This window comes from Saccoglossus kowalevskii, chromosome 9, assembly GCF_978046115.1.
Source record: "Saccoglossus kowalevskii chromosome 9, keSacKowa6.1, whole genome shotgun sequence".
Lineage (NCBI taxonomy): Eukaryota > Metazoa > Hemichordata > Enteropneusta > Harrimaniidae > Saccoglossus > Saccoglossus kowalevskii.
Window position 1 is genome coordinate 17835383 of NC_140649.1, and position 23389 is coordinate 17858771.

General features: G+C 37.2%; 2 long non-coding RNA genes across 2 annotated transcripts; one reads left to right on the plus strand and one right to left on the minus strand.

The window, feature by feature from the left end:
• Nucleotides 1–4432: 4432 nt before the first annotated feature.
• Nucleotides 4433–5199, minus strand: LOC144357760 (uncharacterized). Its single transcript, XR_013421714.2, has 2 exons — nt 5103–5199; nt 4433–4610 (listed from the first exon to the last, which is right to left on the minus strand). It is a non-coding gene; the product is annotated as an uncharacterized LOC144357760 (long non-coding RNA).
• Nucleotides 5200–15145: 9946 nt separating this feature from the next.
• Nucleotides 15146–16586, plus strand: LOC144362804 (uncharacterized). Its single transcript, XR_013422628.1, has 3 exons — nt 15146–15211; nt 16308–16400; nt 16513–16586. It is a non-coding gene; the product is annotated as an uncharacterized LOC144362804 (long non-coding RNA).
• The last annotated feature ends 6803 nt before the right edge of the window (nt 16587–23389 follow it).

Genomic DNA, 23389 nt, shown 5'->3' on the forward strand with positions numbered 1-23389 from the left:
TCATATTGTCCATGGCTTTTTTAACATTTATTTTGCTTTTGGTTGTAAATTTCTATAATTTTGATAGGAGATGTGGGCCATCTAACCCCGAACAGTTTATCTTGCCTATATTTCCATTTACCGAGCAAGACAGCTTCAGTTCTGTCCATGTTAATTCTCAGCCCTGAGCATTTTTCAAAATCCCCCAATATCTTAAATAGCACCTCAGCAGATTTTTCGTTTGAAATGAAATGAAATGACATGTTGTCTGCAAATGCTACTTCTTTATTTTCTTTTCCGGATATGATAATACCTTTGATTTCTTGTTTTGATCTAATAGCCACCAGCAGGATTTCTGAAACTAAAATGAAGAGCATCGGAGACAGAGGGTCTTCTTGTCTGATTCCTCTTTGCAACTCAAAGTATCCCGTACTATATCCGTTATTCATCACGCAACATACAATGTTTGTATACAATGATTGTACCCACCTCTAATGCCCTATCAATATACTCCCAACTGACCGTATCAAAGGCCTTTTCAAAATCTACTGCTATTAGCAGAGCCTCCTTACCAGTTTGTTCTATTTAGTGATACACCTCACTAATTAATCTTGCATAATCACTAATATTGCGGCCTTTAACAAAAGCTGCCTGGGTTTCGCCAATTAATTCAGGAAGAACAGATTACAATCGCTTAGCAAGACATTTGGATGCCAATTTTGCATCCACATTCATTAATGAGATTGGCCTCCAGTTTTTTAATAAACATTTATCTCGTCCAGGTTTTTCTATTAGTGTAATGATACTTTGTTTCTGAGAGGTCGAAAATTCTCCCTGCTCAAAGGCCAAGTTTAATGAGTTCACTACCAGATTTCTTACCAGTGGCCAATATGCCTTATAAAACTCAACCACTCAGCCATCGTTTCCTGGGCTTTTATTTTCTTTCAATGAAGTTAATGTATCACAAATTTCCATTGAAGTTAGAAGTCACATTTTGCCCGGGAACTTTCTGCCAGCACTGGAATTTCAGTATTATTACGAAATTTTTAGTAGCCTCTATCGAATCCTTATTTAGGTAAAGTCTAGAGTAAAAGGATTTTATTTCTGTTAAAATTTCATTTGGTTGTTCTATAGTTTTTTCCCCTTCTACTATTAATTGTTTGATGCAGGATTTCTTTTTTCCCCTTTTTCATACCACCTAGCCCGTGATCTCATTATAGCATCTTCTACCTTATATCAAGACATGAATATCACAGTCCCCGTTATTTGAATATAAAGTAGTACAAGGAACATCTGCAAACTGGTGAATGAATACATACTCCATGTGGGTACAACTCATCATAAAGTGGTTTCCCATAATCTAGTTTTGTACTAACAACTATAAACTTCCACTGACCCATGTTCAGAATCTACTAAGTGCAACAAAACTATTTGTCATACATGTATACTTGCTCAAGAAACTGCATTCATAAATCTGAGTGAACCTTAATGTACATGACTTCTTTGTTAATTAAGGTCTTAGTATATTACCAGGATCTGGGTCAAATCAAAGATCAAATAACTGCATTGTTTTAATTTGCATGTTTTTGAGAGAGTGTGGTCATTATTGCCGAAAGCACATCTACTCGTGCCAAGATGTAATCATACCAAATATGAATAAAATCTACACTGTGGTGGTAGGGATAGCAGCAAATAACTGCATTGATCTAATTTGCATATTTTTGGGAGGGTGTGGTCATTATTGCCAAACGCACATCTACTCATTCCAAGGTGTGATCCTACCACATATGAACTAAATTGGCCCAATGGTTGCTGGGATAAGAGAAAAAAACTACATTGATCTAATTTGCATATTTTTGGGAGGATGTGGTCATCACTGCCAAAAGCACATCTACTCATGTCAAAGTGCAATCCTACTAAATATGAACAAAATCGGCTCAATGGTTGCCGAGATCAAAGGAAATAACTGGATTTAGCTAATTTGCATATTTTTTGGGTAGGGTATGGTCATATTAATAATAACCTAAAAGATGACTTCCGATGATAAGGAAGCTATTTTGAAATTGGGTTCTGGGAAATTGGTTCTGAGGTTCTGCAAAGTTGGTTCTGAGTTCAAATACATTTGAAAAAAACTTTAACTGAATCAATTATTCTGAGCATGCTCAGTTGCTCTGTCAGTGTAGTGGAGATAGGTAATTATGGATGAAAATCTTGAAAAAGACCCACTTAGGATTTTCAGATCTGGAAAAAAAAATACGTGCATATGTAATACAGATTGTTCATCAACCAGCACAGTTTCATTGACATCTGCTGCGGAGTCTCTGAGAAAATGTGAGAGATAACTTGAAAATGAGAAAGAAAGTAAAATTAGTGCTCCCCTTTCAGGCTTCGCCTGATTATAATGCTCTTCTAGTTACTTTTTCATTTCTTTCATATTGTTATAATTTTCCTCATTTGAGTATCTTCAAGCTGTTTTTTCCAAGTCTTCAATTTCCTGTTATTTAGTGTAATCAATTGTAAGTTTTTTATCTGGTAGTTAATTAAATCCCATAACTGACTTCTATCTATATCTTAAATTTTTCCTGCCAGTTTTCAATCTTTTCTTTTATTAATATACTGTTTATCTTTAGTTAGAGTGGAGTTGAACCTCCAGTGAGCAGAACCATGTTTCTGACAAGAATTTTTGAAATGCAGCCAAACAGCAGAGTGATCCGAAGCCAAACCTGGTATAATTTCAACTTTTTAAACAATATTTTGCAAAACATCTGTTATTATTAGGTAGTCCAGTCTGCTTTGTTGAATAGTAGGGCGTTTTCTACTACGCCAAGTAAACTATTTTTTGATCTCATTTCTTATTCGCCAACTAAGCTAAATTGTTCAATCCTCAAACATGTCTATCGAATTAGTCCAGGTTTGGCGGTTCCCTCCTGATCTGTCCATTAAGTTATCAACTGTAAAATTCAGACCCTCCCAGATTATCGTACTGTTTGGATCTGGGATCATATTAGTCAACCTGAATTTTAAATCAGTTAAGAATTCAGCATGTTGTTATTTCCTATTGGGTGCATAAGTGTTTAGTAGAATACATTGAGAGTTATCAATTTCAGTTTGAATCATTTAAGCGGGGGTTGTCACCTGGGCACGCGCGGGAATTGAGTCCCAAACGACGATAACACACGCTAAAAACGCAAAGGCTCATGGTTAGACGTTTGTTTGTAAACAATTACACGCTATGGCCATCTGACGCATGCGCAGGTGACGACTTCCTCGCTTTAAGATTCTTCCATCAATATCCTGTGTTAGTTTATTAACTTTATCTGTATTTCTAATTATAGTCATCACTCCTCTGCTGGTGGTAGTTCCATGTGAATACATTTCCCCTAAATTGAGAAGACCAGAAAATCTCATCTGCCAAGGTGCTATGTGTTTCTTGCAAATATGCTATATCAAAGTGTTTTTCTTTCAGCCAATTAAACATTTTCTTTCTATTTTAGTCCCCCAGGCCCTTAACATTTAGGGTCACAATAGATAATTGCTCTTCCATGAATGCACATGTTTGTACTTGGTTTTGCAGAAAATAGCAAAGTTGCAAAAGCAAAAAATAAAAATGTACGTTACCATAATAAGGTTATTAACAAAATACCGACATTTAAGTTCTTATACATCGTACACTTTCGCATTATTTGGTTTGTGTTTTCTTTGATCAGGTGTCAAGTCAAGAGTACATACAGTGTTTCAATCAAAACTATGTGACCTTTGATTTTACGAGGTTATCACCTGATATTATTTGTTTTGTAGACAGTTAAAACTTGAAATTTATGGCTGAAGCAAACTCCAACCAAATATACAAACACAAAACATAATAAAAGTAGATACATCATCATAAAATGTCAGTGGTACAAACTTGAACTAGTTCAATCTAACGAACCGAAACTAGTTCCACCTTACGAAAACTAAATGTGGACGTGAGCAGCCATGTTTAATTAATTATATATTCACGCATGGACGCCTAATAAACAAAAGTGCCCTGTAACTGACTAGACAAGTTTAATGGCAGTTTCCATCTGCATCGGAAAAAGCTAACTAGCACCAGTACACCATCAGTTCATTTGTGTACTCCGACCCATACCAATCTGATTAAAATCTGATGTAGTGTACGGGCTTTAATTATTTTGGCTATAAACTTATTTTAATTTTATTTTTTATTACTTTTATTATTAATGCCCTTTTATATTATTATTTTACTTTGATTTTGATTTTTTTGAATTCCGCCCTACATACATCTGATCCGACGCCTACGTAAGTCCCGTTCAAATCTCGCGTAAGTAACAGCCAATCACAGACCCCCTTTTATATAGGCTGTCGGTTGCTTACTTTTCAGTGTAGTGATACTCCACGGGCAATCTTTCTGTACATTATATTTTGCCCACTTGAATAAACCATTAATAGAAAATTGCTAGTATATTTTTATTTACAAAAGAAATTCCACAGCATTTTACAATTTTTGTCATTACATTGAATATTTTGTTCACTTCCAACAAATGTGTACACTTCCTGATACATCTTCGCCAGCCAAGGTTCGTTTATTCAGTCATCGCTTCAATTTTACATCAAACACTGAGCATAATTATCTAGAATGGAAGCAAAAAAATAAGTAAATCGTAATGATTAGAACACTGTAAACAGCTATAGTAAACAATGCAAATTTTAAATTGTACAACGGTCACCGGCCCACGGCATCGACGCAGAAAATTGGAGCAAAAAATATTTCCTGATCAATTGCGATGTGTTCCAAATAAAAAATATGTTATTCCAGTCCAAATCAGCCCAATTACTTTAATAAAGAGTTATTGTATAATGTACAAAATGTTGATACATTTTGATGAATATTTACAGCTACGGCTTCAATACCGTAGACGGTTTTGACCCGATCGTCAACAAAACATCACCCGTCTCCAGGGCAAGCAACTGGAAAAAGACACCGGTGTTCGGTCGAACCGGTGGAAACAAAATCGTCACTCCCAGAATAACTACGCAAAATAACGATCTAAACTCGAACCATTCGAGCCACAATATAAACATAAAAAAATGACTTTCGTTGCATTTGACAATGATAAACTTACCGAAAAGCCGTGTTCTTCTCGGTCGCTAACGTCGGTATTATCCGCCATTTTATTTGAGTGTGTTTGCCACCTGACTCTGTCCAGTGACATCAACATGTGCGCTATAGAAGAAGGTCTGTGATTCGTTGACTAAAATCGTCGACAGTGGGTCTCGTTGAAATCTCGTTACATAGACATCGGCTCAGATGTATGTATTGCGGAATTTAAAAAAAATCACAAAATCAAAGTAAAATAATAAAATAAAAAGGCATTAATAACAAAAGTAATAAAACATAAAATTAAAATAAGTTTATAGCCAAAATAATTAAAGCCCGTACACTACATCAGATTTTAATCAGATTGGAACCATACCAGAGTCATACATACCCTCTTCTGCAAGCGGTGAAAGTGGTGGAACTCTCTCATTAAATGCTAAGTAACTAAGGGAAGACTGGACAACTAAGGAAAGACTGGACGACACAACTACAGACTATACTGATCAAACTGAACTGTAAGTGAAAAATAATAACTACTTTAGACAACAATTACCACATATACAAGGTTGAGAAAATTGCATGGAGAGTTGTAATGTAAACAAAGACAAAGACAACAAAAGCAGCCATTATCCACCATTACAGCCAAAGAGTGTGAGCAAAGAAACCTTAAAACAAAAGGTTACAATTATGGCATCCAAAACCAGAGGATGCAGAAATCGAAAACAAAGAATCCAAGGAAAGAGAAGCAGTTCCCCAATGTGAGGAAGAAAAAGAAATTAGTAATACAGATACCACTGTTTCAAAAAAGATCACTCAACTATGATAGGTTGTACTCCATGAAATGAAAAAGAAAAACAGAACAATAACAAAGGATGATCATACACCATCGAAAATTCCATTACGAATTTCAAAAACACCAAAGTTGAATAGCGCAACATTAGATAACACAGAATTGGCTGCCACATTGATGCAAATGTTCAAGTCAATTGAACATATAGACAAAAATTAATGCAACATAGTGAGAACAGGAAATATGAGTCAAGAACTAGCAGACCAACTAAAAGCAGTGCAAGACAGCCTTACACGCCAAAATAAAGAAATTCAAAACATTTGAAAGTGGAAGTTGTTAAGTCAGCTAAACAACAAACAGCTATGTACACCAATAAGGAAGACACGGATAAGTTGACAAATAAATTAGACAAAATGAAAAAATATATCATATCCATAGACAAAACAGTGCAACTTAACAAAACATCATTGGTTTTAGTTGCAGTAGCTCAAGAAGTTGTATCATAAAAGATGTAGAAATACAAGGATATGAGCGAATTCAACTGGAAAATGAAGAACTACAAAATAGAATTGGCGAAATAGAGAAATCAAAGTTGCTATACTTCCACTCCCCTAACCTATTCAAGAACCTACCATTGGCAAACATCAATACAACATGTAGCAAGACGTTATCTCAAACAGCACTAGAAAATCAAGATAAATATAAATTGGTGCATTATAGAAAGAAGAACAGAGAAATACAAACTCTTATTGTGGGTGACTCAATGTTGAAAAATATTTGTATAAAACGTATATACAAGAATACACAAACCAAAACACTACCAGGTCGCAAGATAAAAGACATAGATGAATATATTCAAAGGACAACTAATGAGAATATCCAGAACATTGTGATCCATGTAGGAACCAATAACATTTCCGATGGATGTATAATAGAATCGTGTATGGAGGCATATAGAAAACTGATTAACAACATGAAGCAAAAATATCCAACAGCCAAAATATGCGTATCATCGATAATACACAGAAGATATGATGTTAACATAAATAAGAATATAGATGTTCTTAATAAGAAGTTAAAAATCATGAGTAACAATGGTGATAACTATATCTACATAGACAATGATAACATCAGTTACATAACCCACCTATATGATACTGTGCACCTGAATAAATGTGGGACAGCTGTCTTTGTGAAAAATATGAAAGATGTGATTGGACCACTAATCGGTGTCACAAGACAAAAAAACAAGCCAGGATACAGTAGCCAATGGAAAGAAAAGAAGAACAACAGGAGGTATACTCCTCATTGTGAGACGGATGGTCACAGACCACAAACAACTTACTAATGGATCAACAAAAACACAGGAATATAAACAATGCTCAAAAGCGAGCATTATCTATATCATATTGGAACATACAAGGAGTTAGTAACAAGCTAGAAAACAATGACTTTATAAAGAAAATTACAAATCATGACATTATTGGACTGGGTGAAACATGGTTAACCACAGTTTCAGAACACTTGCTAAACATTCCAGAATGTTATACTTATTCAGTATCAAGAAAAAACAAATCTAGAGGAGGTATCTCTCTATTAATAAAACAACAACTGAGAAAAGGCATCAGAATTGAACAGACAGAATCAGAAGATATGATATGGTGCAAACTGGAAAACAATTTTTTTCAATTGGAAAAAGACATGTATATCTGTTTTGTATATCACCCACCATTCAACTCTAAACATTGTAAACCAGACGTTTTCGAACGATTAGACAACCATATTACAAACTTTTCGTCCAATGGTACTATTGCCATTCTTGGGGACTTTAATAGCAGAGTAGATTTTTTAGCTGACTATGAGAACAATGATGACATTGATAATTTCATTCCAGTATCAAATTTATCAATCCCCGTAATAGTAAAGATGAAACTGTCAATACACAATATTTTTATCGTAAAATGTGGAAGAGTAGTTAGTGAATGTACTACTGCTCACGCTAAAGGCAATTTTAAATGACAGAGACACACGAGCGTAGTTCACGTTAGCAAAAACACAGTATAGGTTTATTGCAGTACGAAGTAAACTGACATAGAGTACTGAGGCAACTGGTAAAACATGAAATATAACAGAAATCATGGGTATTTATACCTTCTATGCGAACGTGAAAGGAAACATATTTAGGCGTAAACTATGTAACTAAGTTTTAAATATAAGCGGCAAAACGAGGCCGAACTGTGATTGGTCAAAGTTAAACACTTGTGATAGGCTGCTCACTTCACCACCAGAATCCGTTGTCGGATATAAAGGGAGGATGAATCGAGATAATTTATCATGGATTGACTCCACTAAATACTCCCAGCAGCAGGCAAGAAAACAAATACATGACCTATTTAATAATCGACTGACAATAAAGTATAAAGGGGTCGATTATGTTTTGAATAAATGTATTCAAAAAGTTTGTCGTGTGTTCTTTCATTTCTCAGTAAATTATCGCATTATATCGTTCAATGTTCTATATTTAGAAACTCGAATAAAACTCATAACAATAATATTGGAAATGCAAGAGTTCTGCTTAAATTATATAGTCTCATATTGCTTACATAAGGTCCTGAATACGAATTCTCGCAGTCATGGCTGAGTCTCTCAGTAGACGTTTTCTCCTCATTGGGGGTTGCGTTGTGTTTGCATCTACTTCGTCACTATTCTGACTATGATCCTCGTGTGGAACAGAGTTCACATCTGAAATTTCATCGGAAATAATTTCCAAGGGGTACAATTTATGTACTGGGCGATTAGTATCACCCTGAGCTGTATAGAGTTGGGCCGATTGCACAAGGCCATTATTTCCGTAGATTAATTTTGTAACAACTCCAAGACGCCACTTTTGACGAATGTCAATAGTTGCGTTCACGCACAGCTCCTTAGCACGGGTTAAGAGGTCAAATTCCTTAGCCTGTGCTAAGAAAACGTGCGTGAACGCTTAGCACGGGCTAAGGAATGCTAAGTACGGGTTAAATCTGATCCGAATTTAAGACGCCGTGTAGACCCTTAGCACGGGCTAACGAAGTGTGCGCGAACGCTTAGGCCAGGGCTAAGGGCCCTCTGCTGCGACCTTTGGGTGTGAACATTATTTGCGTGATCAAATATATCCAATTGGCTGGTCCCCACCTCTACGTGCAAGCTCAAATCACACCCAGCCGGGTCACGTGATCTGACGCACAGTTCAGCGAAATATATCCAACTTTCTCATTCCCAAAATGGCAACCGAGCATAGTGTACATGAAACCGCGTTCTCTCGCAAAAACTGGAGCGATGAAGAAACAAAAGCGTTATTGAGTATATATGGAGAGATAGCGAAATCTTGAGACAGCTGGACTCATCGCCGCGGAACAGAAAGAGTGCCTACAAGGATATGCAAGCCAAATTAGAAGAGATGGGATTTTTCCGAGCGATCGACTTCATACAAGAAAAATCAAAAAGATGAAGCAGCAATTTAAAACTGTAGCAGACCATAATAGAAGAAGTGGCCGAGACAAGATAACTTGTCCATTTTTTGATGACTTAAATGAAATCCTGGGCGGCCGAGCGAACATAAATCCAACAGCAAGCAATCTGATAGATATTTCAAGTAAGTTTAAATTTTCGTTGATGTAGTAATTTGCATGTCAATGAGCTTTAATAGATGTGTATACATAATTACAACTGCCCTGTATTTGACCATCTGGTTAGTTATGTAACTCTCTTTATATAAAGGCTGTACATTGACAATAAAGGGGGTCTGTATTGGTGATTGCTGCGTGTGTGCTTGTATCTTTCTCTGGTCTGCAACCATGAAGTATTACATTGGCGACGAGGATTTGTGAACCTATTGTGCACAGAATTACTGTAATAGTCATACTATGAACCAGAAAAGACCACACGGTGAGACATTTTGCAATAGAAAGACATACTTGTCTCCTTAATTTGACTCTGAACATACCATCTGAATTTCATTATGGCAATGCAAGGCAGTTTCATGCTCGCTCAAATATCTTTATTTGATGTCCATGGTGACCCTAGCACCCTTGCATCACGATGGAAAAGATGGATCTCTCGATTTGAAAATAGCTGTGTCGCGTGGGAAATTGAAGACCCAGTACAAAAAAGGGCTATGCTATTAGACAGGGGAGGAGAAGATTTGTTTGAAGTCTCAGAAACACTGACTATGCCAACAGAACCAGAATATGATGACATTTACAAAAAGATTGTGAAACCTTTAGAGGACTATTTCCACCCTAAGAAAAATACTGAGTATGAGATTTTTCAATTTCGGCGAACATTTCAATATGCCCACACAAAACAATTGATCAGTTTGTTACACGTCTACGCAAACTTGTCAATAACTGTGGGACAGCGAAGGAAGCTGAAATCAAACATCAAATTATTCAAGGTGGGAAGAGTAACAGAATTCGCCGACGCGCCCTTCAGGAAGATATGGCCCTTGATAAAATAATAACGTTAGCCAGAACCCTTAAAATTTCCGAACGTGAAGCACATGGCATTGAAAATGTACGACATGACTACGTGAATACTGTGTCTCAAGATCGAGCCACTGTTTGCCGTGTACAGCATAACTGGCCCAACCAAAAGAATCGCCATTCTGACGCAAGGTCTACAGGTTCGGAGCGTCGATGTTTCTACTGTGGGCGTAATTATCCACATGATGGCCACTGTCAAGCGAAGGGTAAGCAGTGCAATTATTGTCATGAACTCGGACACTTTGCTGTTTGCTGTCCCAAATCACGAGTTTGCAAGAACAGAACTGATCGTAATTCGTTTAAGGTAAACAAACATTATTCAGAAATTAAGCACCTCCATACAGACCAAAGTGTATCAGATAATTCTAGTGATGATGATTATTTGTTTAATGTCCATGATAAATATGGTGGGAAGCTACGATTTATTAAGTTGAATGTGAATAATTCCCTTGAATTTATGTTAGACTCGGGTGCATCTTGTAATGTTTTAAACAGAAATGATTTCGGAATTATAAGTGATACTGTAACTCTTGTGCCAACCAACAAAAATGTATTTACATATGGAAATCAACAGAAAGTAGATGTACTAGGTACTGTTAATGCTAATGTTGACTTGGGTGGGCGATTTGAAAATCTGAAATTCATGGTCGTTGATACTGGGGACTCGTCTATTTTAGGATACCCTTCCGCAAGTCAACTTGGGTTAGATCAACCCTAGCCACTCTAATACTGTATCATTTGTCGAAAAAAATATCTCTTCGAATTCTGAACAAGGTTGCTCTCGCACATCTGTATTTCATAATATTGGGATGGGATTGAGTACTAATGATTTGAATATTCCAGGTGTTCCGGTCTCGGTGCAAGCAATTGTACAGAAATATGCAAATGTTTTCACTGGGATGGATAAATATTCTGCTAAGTGAATCAAATTACATGTGAACACAAATGTCAAGCCTGTAAGTCAAAATCATAGACGCATTCCATATCATTTACGAAAGAAAGTTGAAAGAGAACTGCGTTCTTTGGAAGAAGCGGATGTTTTGGAAAAAGTGGATGGTCCAATGCCATGGGTAAGTCCCATTGTTGTCGTTCCAAAACCCGATACTGATAATGTACGGATATGTGGAGACTACAGGGCTCCTAATTTGGCATTACAGCGCGAAAGGCATGTGACACCCACTGTCCAAGAACTCCGAACAAAACTGAATGTATCGACTGTATTCGGCAAACTTGATGCTAATAAACACTATTTACAATTTGAATTGGACGAAGAGTCCAGGAATATCACTACAATTAGTACACATGTGGGTTTAAGACGTTATAAACGCCTCCCTTTCGGCATAAACGCAGCAGCAGAAATTTGTCAAAATGGAATGTCTATGGTTTTACAAGGCTTGACAGGGGTTCAAAGTATTTCCGATGATATTATTATTTATGGTGAAAACCAGGAATTGCATGATAGAGCTCTTAATAATTGTTTGTGTAGATTGTTTGATAATGGACTAACGTTGGGTCTACCTAAATGCAAGTTTTCAGTCCCAGAGATAGTATTTTTTGGCTTTGTGTTCGACAAAAAAGGCATGCGTTGTGACGATAATCGTATAAAATGAGCTAAAACGACCAAAAAATGTTTCGGAGGTCAGATCGTTTCTGGGAATGTTGAGTCTCCTATCAGGGGGAAATTCTTCTCCACGGGGTTCTCCACACTTCCCAGGGGGTAATCTTGTCTCGTCTCTATATCTCGTCCCCCTCGAGGTACGGGATCAGGAAAGTCACTTATACTTTACAGTCAAATAAGACACACACAACGAAATACGTTTCAGCTCTCGTCTTAGTCGTCAATCAAGCACTCTATAAGACACAGCGCCCTGGGGAAAAATCCCCAAGACTATCGTAAGGCTGACCCAAGACTCTTAGACTCCGTCAACACTCGCCCCAAGGCTCTCCAGGACTCCTCTCGACTGCGTCTATCGTGCTGTGCTCCCCAAGACCAACTCAAAACTCTCTTTATTCATTTTCAAAACTCTAACCAATTACAATGCAGTAAAAAGACTCTAGGGCGTAACCTTCAATCATAAAGCCAATCACACTAAGTACTGAATACGTCATATCTTTTGATTAATCATTCACTACATTAATAACTATGAATATAAACTGTCAGAATGAGTAGTCTGAATAGCGGCGGTTATCTGGTAATTAGATCCAAATCACCTGCCAAGTTCCGTCCAAAACTTCAAATAGGCCTAAACGATGACAGACATAACACAGCAATTCAGCTAATAATCAGCTAATTAAGTCGGTCAACAGATACGCAAAAACAAATTCATGACACTCCCATCCATGATGGTGCCACAGTTTAGTACGTTGTCCGAACCAATTAGATCACTCGTGAAAATTGAGGTTCCATTTGTTTGGGGTAAAAGGCAAGAAGACTCGTTTATGGCCATTAAAAAGGCAACTTGTTCAGATATAATGCTTGGCTATTTTGATATAAATAAACAAACTACACTGACTGTTGACGCAAGTCCGGTCGGCCTCGGTGCGATTTTGCGACAGGGAAATGCATTAATCAGCTGTGCGAGTAGAGCACTTTCCGAAACGGAAAGCCGATACAGTCAGATTGAACGAGAAGCCTTGACAATCGTTTGGGGAATGGAACATCACCGATTATATCTCGATGGTTCACCCGAATTCACTATTGAAACTGATCATAAACCATTAATTAGGATATTTGCTCGAAAGGAATTGCATAAAATGTCAAGTCGAATAGAAAGATGGGTGATCAAGGCCCAAAGATTTAGATTTAAACTAATCCATTGTTCCGGAATAAACAATCCAAGCGATTATATATCGCGACACCCCAGTTCTCTTAACCATCATAGTGGAAAAAGAACGGATGAACACGTTTCTTTCATTCGTAAACATACGTTGCCTTGTGCTGTAACAATGAAAGAAATTCAAATTGCGATTCAAAATGACAAAACTTTGATGTTTGTTATTCAATGTTTGCGGACCAATTGTTGGCATAAGGTACCACAAAATGTTAATAGAGAATTCGTGAAAATATTCAAACTAATTCAGGACGAATTGTGCTTTACGAACGGTGTGCTACTGAGAAGGCCACGGATTGTGATACCCGAATCAATTCAAAGTCAAATTATTTCTGCTGATCTGCACTGGCTCGGAAGATGAATTCTGATTGGCTAAAAAAACAAAAGACTTGTGGCGTTGAATGCACGTTCATTCTCAGTAATGTTATGCAAATTAGAAATTCAAACTAGCTAATCATTTACAACCTTCCGAGCCAGTGCAGATTAGCCCAATTATTTCTATTGCTCACGAGGGTCATTTGGGTACCTCTAAAACCAAGGCATTGATGAGAGAAAAGGTATGGTTTTCTGCAATGGATTCTTCGGTTGACAAAACCATATCAGATTGTTATGCCTGTCAGTTTAACATTGATATGAAAACAAAAGAACCATTGAAACCATCACAATTACATACAGTTTGGTCTCACGTTGCAACTGACATGTATGGCCCCTTGCCATCTGGCCAATATTTAGTTTTTGTAATGGACGAATATTCAAGGTTCCCGGAAATAGAAATAACAAACTCAACTAGCTCTAGTGCTGTGATACCCAAACTTGATCGTATATTCACTTCATTTGGATATCCATCAAATTTGAAAAGTGACGGTCCCCCATATAATTCAAATGAATTTCAATTTTATTCGAAAGATTTAGGTTTCCATCTCCAGAAAATAACACCAGAATTTGCCCGTGCGAACGGACTAGCAGAGAACTTCATGACAAATTTGGGAAAGGTAATCAGGTGCTCCTTAATTGAAAGAAAAAAATTCGCAAATTTTTAATGAATTATCGTGCAACTCCACATCCATCAACCGGCAAGAGTCCCGCCGAACTTTTATTCGACCGTAAAATGAGAACAAAAATGCCATCTCTTGACTATAATGCTGCTGATTGTACTGTCAAAGATAGACATAACCAGAGTATGACTAGAAATAAACTTTACCATGATAGTCATGGCAGAATTAAAAGTATATAGTTTGTGGAGGGGGAGAGAGTGTTGGTAAAAAATACAAAGCGTACAAAATTTGAACCAAGATATAGAAATGACTTGTTTAATGTTGTTAAATCGAAAGGAAGTATGATAACGACAGAGAATAAACAAGGAAAAAGTATTACTCGTGACAAATCATTCTTTAAAGCTTTCAATGGCGCAGAGAGTAGAGAAAATGTATACGAATCTGAAAATGATATAGATGCAGATCTCTCTATTTTTGAATGCCCTGACCAGAATGTTGAACCGAGAGTTCAGCACCAAGTGCAATTGCCAGATACTGACCAAAACCCAATTCGGAGATCTACTAGAATTAGAAAAACAAATATTAATCCAGATTTCCATTATTACTAACAATATTTACTATACTCTATTTTTGTGAAAACAGATATATTTGTACATATAGATAATTAAAACGAATACAAAAAAAAATTATAAAATGTGTATATTTAAAAACAGAATTTATAGAATTGTATTTAATTAACTTTTGATGTTGACTGATTTTCTTGTTTACCTGTCATATGTTGTCTTTATTAAGGAGGGGAAAGATGTAGTAATTTGCATGTCAATGAACTTCTAATAGATGTGTCTACATAATTACAACTGCCCTGTATTTGACCATCTGGTTAGTTATGTAACTCTCTTTATATAAAGGCTGTACATAGACAATAAAGTTAGTCTGTATTGGTGATTGCTGCGTGTGTGCTTGTCTCTTTCTCTGGTCTGCAACCATGAAGTATTACAGTTGTGTATCGAAATTGTCCACTTATACAACCTCAGACTAGTAATACAATTGCATGAACTGTTTTTGTGTTTATTAGCTTGTTTCTGTTTGTGTAGATTCTACTGCAGGGAATTTATGTTTTACACACAAGAAAGGAAATCAAAGAAAGCTTAGACAGAACTCCCGTGTGCTGAGGGAATAGGGATCATGATGTAATATTCGGGAATATTTGAAAATGGTAAACAAATTATGAATGATCTATTAAATAAGGAGCCACCAGTAGTCATCTACACACATAGACATCGTATACCTACAATAAGCCTACTTAAAAATATGCATAAAAAGTCTACACAAAATTGAAACATTAAAAAGAAAACTGAAATAATTCATAAAACATTGAGGAAAATGAAATGCAACGAAAATAGTAAACAAATAAATGCCCAAAATAAACTTATAGGGCATTTAAAAATATTTTAGAAATTTAGTTAACACGGAAAACGAAAAGTAGCAAGAGCAACTATGTAAATTTAAAACAATCACAATCTAAATATCTAAAATTCAAACCACTATCTTAATATCAATATTTATTTATTTATTTATTTATTTTATTTATTTTCAGTTATGTATATTAATAAGGAAGGCATCACAATCTTTTCGATTGGTTCGTATATCCCAAAAATCGACATGGTAAAACTACAACCATCGTACAGCTCAGTACCATAACAAATATTAATAATTTACGGCAGACGTACTTCTCGGTACATAAAATTCACACACACACACACACACACACACACACACACACACACACAGACAGACTAACTGCAAAGACTTCCTTTTTGTGCTTCGCACACGGGAGTCAATAAAAAAAGCACGTTACTGACTTTGTTATTAGTACTTCATTTTATACATTAGTACATGTATGTCATATCATGGATGTACTAACATCCATGGTCATATGTACCACTTCCTGTTATTGTGCTGTTGCTACGGTCAGCATTGTATTGTTTTATTTCTAAAGGGGTGTGCTTGTATTATGATTCATTAATGAATCTTCTATTCAAAGTCAGACTTCTCCAGAATTGACTTCCTGTTCTTTGTTTGATTTTTTTTTAGATTTTTCCAACACAAATGATGAAGGGAATGAAGGTGAACAGGAGAAAGTCATTGACTTAGACACGAACTGAGTTGAAACAACTGATGATGAGGGTAAGTTATTTTCAATACAAATATGACTGAGTATAATAATAAAACTGATGATTATCACATGGTACGATCTGCCTTGTAGTACAATTTTATATATAGTTTTCTCTGCATGTAGGTCATCAGAAATCTATTCCTCTCAAGAAAAGAGTGCTACTGATGGAAGATAGTCCATTAGATGATCTCAAACATGGCAAGTTTTATTTTCACCTTTATTCAAGTATTAAAAGGGGGTGGTGGTGGTATACTGTAAAATACTAAGCTGGATTTAATTTTCGTTAAATAGAGTTTTTCGGTGTTTTGTTTTGAATTTATTTTCACTGATTTTTGACAAGTTTATGGTAAAATGTAAGAAAAAAAAGGTATATTGGCTGGATTTTATTTTTACTGAATCATTCTTTCAACGAAAATTAATTCAAAGCGAAAATAAAGTATTCCACAGAACTTATTATAATTGATTTTGTTCCTACCAAATGTAAAACATTATCCAATTTTGTTTTTAAAGATTTAGTATGAAGCATTTCTACGCAATCATATCCCTTATGTATATACATGTATAAGAATTCCAATGCCGTTAAATTGAAAGTTATGGGCAACTGTACATCAGAATCACTGGTAAGCAGCGACAGCAAATGTTGAGTGAAAAAAAGGATAATATATTTTCTGTTAATGTGCCAGCTAATTTTCCACAGAAATTATTCATTTTAATATTTAAAATATTTATTTTAAACATTCTCATCTGTTAACAGAATCAAAAAATGCCAAAAGGATCGTGAAAGTAAATTGGAAAGGAGCATGGAATCAATGTTCGGAAATTTGGTGGATTTAGAGGAGAAAAGTTTCAGACAAATGCAATGAATGGAAAAGGAACGCGAAGAGAAAGAAAATGCATGATTTCAATTGATGATGGACAGGGAAGATGAAGCCAGAAAAAAAGACCGGGATCAGCAGAATAATTTATTCAGTATGATTGTTGATGTCATGAGAGATAAGAACACTAACTCCAGCAGAAGTCCTCGAAGAATGCATTCCCCCGACAGATATCCACATGAACCTATACCGGAACAACCTAGACACAATCCACCAATAAGAGGCCAGCGTCCAGTACCAGCTTACATGTCTGTACCACAACAATTCAGACATCCGCCTGCTGTACCACCATATGCATCCATGCCACCAGATCTGGGGGATTATAAGCAGAGTACACCAATGGTAGGGCGTGCTCGAGCCCCACCGCCGGCACCAATCCAGCAACAAATTTTCCGTCCTGGGTCAACTGTTGGCTATTTTGAGCCTGAACCGCAGTTGTCCCCTATACGTGTACACAGCAGTGAAAGACTCTCTCAGATGGGTTGTTGGTAGACTCTATGAATTTAGCCAACAGTAAATACAGTCCAGGATATTGACAATCTTATTTCAACTTGTCAAAGTTTTTTGTTACTTTTTCCCCTATTGCTTTAATTTTTTGGGGAAAAATATGAATTTACATTTACTGGCAAGGAGCTCATTTATGTTTTGCAGTATTCAGCTTTGTGGTCATTATTTGACTTTTATAAAATTGTCTTTATTAGCGATTAAAATTTTTTTACACCTTTTTGTAACTTCTTTCATTATTGATATGCTTTTCTTTTAAAACCAAATAAAGATAATTTTACATATCTTTGTTGTCTTTCTTACAAGCAAGCACATTTCCTTGGACCAAGTATTTTGAGAGGGTGGAAATGCACTGAAAGTACATCAAAATAAATCATTATAGAGATTGAATACTACTGTTTTATTTAAAAAAGTATTTTATTAAAGTATTAACTCACAGTTTAAAAGGACAACATTTGGGTATGTTGAATAATGCCACAAATAAAACAAAGCTGGCAGGTCTGGCATTACTTTTTAAGAATACTGCGCTCACTATTAGTAGAGCTTTGCGCTTACACAAATTACATCATCTATGGCTAAAATAAGTCATATTTGAATGATATAAATAGCTCTTCCAAGTTTGGTGACATGCTGAGAGTTCTACTGTTGCGCGAAATACTCTTGAAGTGCATGTCTGACATGTGCCCCTGTGGTGTCAGCTGGACGATGATGAGGTATATTTGGCAAATCTAATTCATCAACACCGGCCAACAGTTGTGGGTTGAAAGGTATAATATTTTCCTCACAAATGTTGTGTAATATGCAACAATCCATGACAACTGTAGAACTGTTCTGTAACCTGAAATCACTTCTTTTCAGCAATACTCGCCATCTACCTTTCAATCGTCCAAATGCATTTTCAACTATCAAACGAGCACGGCTGAGTTCTTTGTTGTAACGGCCTTGTTCTTGAGATAGCCTACCATTATCAGAGTAAGTAATGTCGCTATGGATTAGGACAATGTCATCAACCTTGACCACGCTGTGTTTCGTTCCCTTGGCCGAATGGCGTTCACGAAGAACGGTGAGGTACTCCGTCGATCAGCGTCTCCAGAATTGCGTATGTAGTCGAGAGAGGTGTTCATAGCGTTTGTTGACATGTTGATGATCGTTGGATCTATAAGTTCCTCGTCAGTTACTGCGATATATGGTAACTGGGTCATCGTCCTTCCATGAAGAAGGTGGTTTGGGGTCAGCGCAACCTTGTCATCGAGACTTGAGGAAATGTAAGTTAACGGTCTGTCATTGAGCACGGATTCAACTTCAGTAGTGACTGTGGTTAACTCGTCGAACATAATAAGTGACCGTCCCAATGTTTTCTTTATTACGTCCAATCAATCTTTCCCAAAAGCCACTAAACCATGGGGCACGCTTAGGAATGAATGTTCATATCACACAGTGAGATGCTAAGAATTCTTTAATATCGGGATTGTCAATTAATGACCTTATTTCACCGGCGGAGGAGAGAAACATAGAGGCATTATCCGATAATAATTGACTCGGTAGCGAACGACGCATGGAAAATCGTCTAAAGGCGTGTATGAATGATCCTATTGACATATCAGGTACAAGCTCCAGGTGAATCGCTCGAGTGACAGCGCAAGTAAACAGGCATATGTATGCTTTGCTACGTATTCCTTCTGTTGATTTCGTAAATAAATGTCCCGTAAAATCGACACCTGTTATAGTAAAGGGCGGTGTAATATTGACGCAATGGTGCTGGTATCGGATTGGCGTAAGGTTTACCAGTGACCTTGTTACAGGTTACGCACTCGTGAATAACTTTGCGTACAATTATCCGTATTTTAGGTATCCAGTAACGTTGGTGAATTTGGGTCACAGTAGACTGGACCCCTTCGTGCATGAGTAGTTCATGAGCTTTCATAATCACAAGATTTGTAAACTTATGATGTGGAGGCAGTAAAGCAGGGAATTTCGTAACAAACTGTGAGTTGTGTATGCGGCTACCACAACACAGGGTGTCTTCGTTATCCAGAAACAAGTTCAACTGTTGAACAATGGAGGCATGTTTATGATCGCGTAATCAGAGAGAATGTACGACGTCCCCATAATTAGTGCGTTGTAGGTCAGTGACCCATTTCTTCTCCGCCATATTGATTTCTTCGGTAGACAGTTGAACGTTGTTATTGTTTGATGACCTCTTTAATTTGTTTACAAATCGAAGTATGTATGCGGTTATTCATAGTAATTTATCCAGTTTGTTATAGTTGTTTATATCCACAATGTTATGTACGCCAATATCGTCCGAAACTGGGTCAGAACCAGTATTATTGTCGCACGTAACAATATTCCGGGAAGGCGAATATAATAATAATATAAAATGACTACTTAATCCCTCCATGGGTAGTACCGGGTCATTTTCGGTGGTTTCAACAGCGGAATGCAGGACGTCTTTGGCTGAATATAATCCAGGGGTATAATGACTACTTAATCCCTCCATGGGTAGTACCGGGTCATTTTCGGTGGTTTCAACAACGTAATGCAGGACGTCTTTGGCAAACAGTTTAGCCTTTATTAACACCGGAGTTAAAAATCTAAGGGGGTCAAACAGAGAAGCAGTAAAGCTGACAACGTCTCACTTGGTGATTAATTGTGACATTGTAAGAATGTTATTAGGTTTAAAATACGTTAGTGTGTCTGCGTTTGTATTCCAATACATACCGAGAATAGACACATTTGCCACGGTATCTGCTAAATTATCTGAGGCGGTGCGGTCTTTGATGAGTTGACTGTTCGATGTCCATGACTGCAACTTGAAACCACCTGTGTTCATGAGATCATTAGCTTCTTCATCGTATTGTATGGCCTCCTTGTTGTCATGAACACCGTCAATTACGTTGTCTACGTAAATATTAGTCGCGAGTTGACTGGCTGTTGCATCTAGGTCAGCTTCGGCTAAGTGAGATTGAATCACTGCGTTTAATATGAATGGTGAGCATACTGCTCCAAATGAGACCGCATCAAATTGGTAGGTAATGAAATCACTTTCCGGGTCATTAGTGTCCGAGAGTCATAAAAATTTTGTATACTTTCTCTCGTCTGCATCAAGTCGAATGTTCAAAAATGCCTTTTCGATATCGCTAGTTAAAGCAATGTTGTTAGCTCGAAATCTTAGCAATATGCTCGGCAAATTGTTTATCAACAAAGGGCCAGTCTGCAAACAGTTATTTAGACTGAGGCTGTCCGGAGAGGCTTGACAAGAACAATCGTAAACAATACGAATGGGGGTCATTGCAAAATCCTTTTTAACAGCGTGGTGCGGTAAATAGTGCCATTATCTGGATCGGGGTCATTGACCTCAGAAATGAAACCGCGTTGTTTCTGTTCGCTAATAATGTCATCGTATTTTGCAATAAGTTCCGGGATGAGTCGATGAATCATACTCCGTGTGTGGCGCGTTGTCACGGCATAGTTTGTTGGAAATGGTGGGTGGTCTTCTTTCCAAGGTAATTTGGCAGTGTATTTCCCTGTGTCGATCGAAAGATACAAGTCCGTATAGGTTTCCAAAGTTAACAGTTCATCAACTTCCGGGTTGTCTTTTATTCCAATAAGCTCTAGATCCCACACATTTTGGATATTTGCTTTGTTCTTAGGGTGAATGTCAGGAATTATGTCCTCTGTTTTGCGATTGAAATCAGGAATAGGAGAACACGTTAGAGGCTCGGAAATATGATTCTCTGTGATCATGACATGTAGAATACGAACATTAGTTATACATGTCGAAGCGAAGTGGTTTCCCAAACAGAATGGACACAACTTCTGAGCTCTCGTAGCATTGTGAGTTTGTGGCGGTCAATGTTTAGACGACTGTGTTGAAGTGTGAAACGCGGCGGTGATGACCGGTCTGAGTGTAAGTGACGACACTTCTTTTAAGGGGTCGCCAGCACTCAGAGCGTTGATTTCCTGCAGAATCGCGGCTCGTAACTGTTTCAGTGTCCATGCCGAGTTACTGTGTCCACGGGCTATTTGTAAACGAATGTTCTGTGGAATTTTATCTCTTATCATAGGGACGAGTAATTCTCGATATGAACTTCTTTCTTTCCCAGCGACTGGAGCCCTCGGACGTGCATTTCCATTTGATCGTAGAAATGTCTGAGGCTTTTGACATCACCAGTGGGTTTAGCGATTCTCCAAAGTGCGGTAATATGCGCATTGATAATTTGATGAGTCAGTATCGTTCGACTAACAAGTCGATGACGAGACAATAATTTCCATCAGTGAAAGTGAGTCCGGCAATAGTGTCCGCCTATTCGCCTTGTAGCATACAACGAAGGTATGTGAACTTTTGGACCGGATCAAGAGAGGTGTCTGCGTGGATGGCGGACTTAAAGATGTCGTAGAAACTGTGAAATTCAACAACGTTACCTGAGAATGTTTGTAACTGGCGTAAACGAAGATGTAGTCGAGGCGTCGGTAGCGGCGTTTTCGTTGGAAGGCTCGGGCGAATCAAAGTCATCGTCAGGTGTAAGATATAGTATGGTGACTTCTAGATCTGCCAGTAGATTGTACTTTGTCGTGAGTTGATCGTAGAGTCCCTCTAGTGAATCGAGCGATGCGTTTTTGTTGGTACCCTCGTCTTGGAAGTGTGCTATGAGGTTGTCGGCTCTCGTAAATAGACGAGTCATCTGTCCTCTCTGTCCTCGTCGTGATCTCATGCGTTTGCAAAGTGTCTCTGCATCAGTTTCGGTGATGTTACCGGCTCCTCCAACCATTGGGTTTTGTGATGTCTCGTCTGGCATTATCGATGGTTATATCCTGGTCTCGGCACCAAAAATGTGGAAGAGTAGTTAGTGAATGTACTACTGCTCACGCTAAAAGCAATTATAAATGACAGAGAGACACACGAGCGTAGTTCACGTTAGCAAAAACACAGTATAGGTTTATTGCAGTACGAAGTAAACTGACAGAGTACTGAGGCAACTGGTAAAACATGAAATATAACAGAAATCATGGGTATCTATACCCTCTATGCGAACGTGAAAGGAAACACATTTAGGCATAAACTATGTAGCTAAGTTTCAAATATAAGCGGCAAAACGAGGCTGAACTGTGATTGGTCAAAGTTAAACACTTGTGATAGGCTGCTCACTTCACCACCAGAATCCGTAGTCGGATATAAAGGGAGGATGAATCGAGATAATTTATCATGGATTGACTCCGCTAAATAACAGGAAAAGTGTGCTAAAATTAAACATAAACATAATGGTTTGACAATGAATGTAAGCTACTGAAAAAAGATTTTTGTATAACATCAAGAATGATTAACAAGCACCCATTTTATATTAAACATAGAGAACTATTTTACGCAAAAAAGAAAATATAAAAATATAGTGAAAACAAAAAGAAAACAAGAACAAAACCTTATTGTAAATAAGCTAACACAGTTAAACAAAACTAACCCTAAACAATTTTGGCAAATTATAAGCAAGTTAAAAAATTCAGACAGAAATCAAGAAAACCCAATTTCACCTGATAAATGGATTGAATACTATAAACAATTGAATACTGAAGAATTTAACAGACTTTCAGAAAAACATTGTGACTAAAACAGAGATATTTGA